Genomic DNA, 3,699 nt, shown 5'->3' with positions numbered 1-3,699 from the left:
GGGCGCGCTACCCGGCCTGTGCTGGAGGGGGGGCGACTTCTGAGGGGTTTTACTTCAGGTTTTCGCTCGAGCTGCTGCCAAAAGGGAGATTTGGCGTGGCACTGCGCGCCTCGGTACACCAAACTGCTCGTCGCTGTCACGGCGCTGTCACTTTTTTTTGGAACTACATCTCATGCGTTGAGAAGTGCAGAACTCACCTCCTATGTTCGTCACTTAAGGCATGAAAGTGTTTCATTTGGGAAGAAAGAACACAGCAATTCCTCTGTAGTGTGGACTGGTGTTTTATTGGCTGGTTGGCCGTTATTACCACATGTGATACCAGCACACATGCACGCACCAGGGCTTCTCTCACTCACAGGATCAGGTTTTCCAGTTGCTCGCTTCAGAAATTAATCTTCTAGGTGACATTAAAACGAGTTCTACAACAAATGGCGACGATATATGTAAAGAACGAGTCAGTAATAAAACAGTGTGGGCAGAAACTCACAAGCAGAAAGACATCTTCATGCAAATTGTCCAAACAATAAGAAGTAGGAAGGTGAAAGTGCTAGTCAGAAATGGGAATTTTCTGTACGTCTGATACTCAAAGAATTAACTAACACGTATGGCTCGATACCATGCTTACACCTCAAGCAGATTAACATTCAGGAAACATTTGAAGTGAGTTGAACCCAAAACATGCAAGCCCCGGGAGGTTTCGAGGTAAGGATGGGTTGGAAATGGATGATCTGTGAGGTTTCTTTCCAACCCAAACTATTCTCTGATTCCTTGATTCTCTGATGCTGGATATGAATGCCTGGATACAAATTCTGGTTTCTACCTGGGTTCGGGTAGAAAATGGAGAGGAATCTCTTACTCAGTCTGGTTTAGGTGCTGTTGAAGTTTTCCAGGAATCCCTGTTTGTCTGACAGCCTGAATCACAGTGACAGAAATCTCAGTGTGGAAAAGCCATTCCTACAAGATGACAGGATTCTCCAGAAATACCTTTTCTGTCTGCTGTTAGCTCCGTACCCACATCCTGGTTGTGACAAATTTGCCTTCACGCAGTTTTGCCTTCGCAATAGTTTCCTCATTTTGAGCCATAATTATATATAAACTCAAATTTGCTGATCTTCAGTAGAAATCCACATACTTTCCCATTAAATCCAGCCCTAAATCCAAGAAAACTCTCAGACCTGTTTAATCTTCCAATGTTTATTTGATCTGTGCTGCTACCTAGTCTTAATCTGCTATCAAGAGAGGGTTATGATTTCCTGTGATGGCTGCACAGCAGGAGTAAATGAGTTCCTGAACAACTAAATTCCTGCTTTATGCACATGTTTCTAGGCACAGAAAAATGAAGGACAAAAGAAAAGAAAGTAAATTACAGAGTAGAAAAATTGTCCCCCAATAGAGTAGTTTTCAAAGTTTTACAGGAATAATTTTTTATTTTATTTTTTTAAAGTCTGTATGAAATGCTGAGCTTCAGCAATCTCATCTGTCAAATTATGCTTCTGCTTAAATGCTATCATCAAGAGGGAATAACTGTATTAACTCACATAGCAATTTTTATGTCTTTGAGTTCCGAGGATTAAAAAAAGTAGACTGAAACTGAATGTGCAGAACATATGGCTACCTCTGAAAGTACAGTAGCATATGAAAATAATTTAATTCAATACAATAACATTAATTCAACAGGAAGAGTATATACATAAATTGGTTGCTATTTTGTTTCAATCACAACTAATTGCATTTCCCTGTGTCTAAATTTCCTTATTTCTTCAAATGCCTCTAGGAAACATATGGGAGCATATAATTATGCCATGTACAGCATCTGCATGGATTAGAATCAGAGTTAAATTTTTCTCTTCTTATACTTTAGATGTTTTTTTTCCCCTCGTTGAACAGATTTTTCAGATTCTGACAGTTTTACCCTTTGCTTGTTCAGGTTTAAATCTCACTTGCGGTTTTAAGTAGGCATCAGCAATAGAAGTCATGCGTAATTTAGGTTTTCTCCTTTTCTTCCCACATTTTAGGCGATTCTCATTCTTAGAAATACAGCTGACTGTTGTAACAACTAAGGGTGCTCAGCCCTTTTGCTCTCCCCCGAGAGACAAGATATGTCATAAGGCACTGAAGTCTGAACAACTGAGAATTATGCGTACGTTTGGCATTCTCTCTAGAAGAATCAGTTTTCTGGGATAATCAATATAGCTACAACTATTTCTGTCGTTATTTTTGAACACCACATGTTAATGCTTGTAAGAAAATTAAAACTTCACTCTAATACCCGGTAACTTTTGGTAGTCACATAGACATTTGTAAAAGGAATAACATTTGAATACTCTTGTATTAAAATCAGTTTTGCTAACTGATTTTAGTGCATCTTTGTCATAGAATCTAAAATAATTTTTCTAATATAAGTAGATGAAACCTCTTGAGACCCTTAATGAACATTACCATTTATTGTATAGATAGAATAACATACATAGATTTCTACATGCAGAAATACATGCATTTGAGGCCCAGTCCTGCACCAAAGCACTCAGGGACCAGTAAACTTTCAAACAAGAAAAGTAATCTCAGTGCTTTGACATCTTTCAATATTTCCCAATAAAATATTCTTTGTGATAAGGACCTCCTGAAGAGTTCTGATTTGATTTGTAAGCTTTTCCTGTACTTTCAAAATCTGTTATTTCGGTGTGAAATGTTGGGAAGTTTTCCTTTAGCAGAGCTGGTTAGGGAGTTGGAACTATCAGTGATGATAGTTTGAAATAGATCTGCTTTTCTCCCATAGGATCTGCCAAGAAGAAAGAATCAAAAGGATGAGAAGCCTATGTGTTGTTGGAGTCCTATCACACAGAGCTCTTTAGAGAAGTGCTACTTCTTCCAGCCGAGAGGCAAGAAGATGCTCCCCAGGTTTCTTCCAATTACCCAAGTTCTTAGCAAAAAGCTGTGTTTGGTTGTTCCAAACAGGAACATTGAGCAGGGAGTGCACTCTTAGACTTGGCCTACCAATCTTCTCACAGGGGCACAAATACTGCATTTGGTTCTAAATAAGGTGGTGGTGGGGAAGCAGCATAAGAGAGAAAAGCAGCTGTCAGACAGAGGATATGTTCTGTTTGATGAGACATATGTTCTTCAGTTGAACTTTTCCCTTGTGATCTGTTGTGCTCATTCTCCCAGCAGAGAGAAGCTACATATTAGATGGGCATCAGATGGCAAGCCTTAGAAAAATAGATTGAAAACAGCGCAAATAATTATCTCTAAGCATGCACAGAGGCATTCATTATTGCTACTGTTATGCTTCGAAACATCACAGTGCAGAGTGAGGAGTGGGAAAAGAAAAGTCATCTCACTTATTTTTCAGTTTGAAGCATACATCATGTCCCAAGCTTACAAAGAGGCTTTAAAAAAGAACCAGTGAATGTAGCATGAACCAATTCCGGGTGAGCACAAGAATCAATTCATGAATGCCTGGATGCCCCAAACCAACATCAGAAGACTTCACAGCACAATTTATTGAAGGTGATTTTTACTGATAGTGCCTAAATTGCCTGCCAACCTAAATGCACACTATCCAATCTGGTCAGTATAAATTTAAGGACGTTTCTTTTCCTTGACAGTTACATTGCTGCAATCAGAATTGTTCTAATAACCATTTTCTTCTTAGAGGCACTATTTTTTATCCATCTTTCAAAACAAAATTACTACTTTAAA

This window comes from Meleagris gallopavo, chromosome 22 (assembly GCF_000146605.3).
Source record: "Meleagris gallopavo isolate NT-WF06-2002-E0010 breed Aviagen turkey brand Nicholas breeding stock chromosome 22, Turkey_5.1, whole genome shotgun sequence".
Lineage (NCBI taxonomy): Eukaryota > Metazoa > Chordata > Aves > Galliformes > Phasianidae > Meleagris > Meleagris gallopavo.
The sequence above is the reverse complement of the archived record's forward strand: the minus strand, read 5'-3'. Positions refer to the sequence as shown.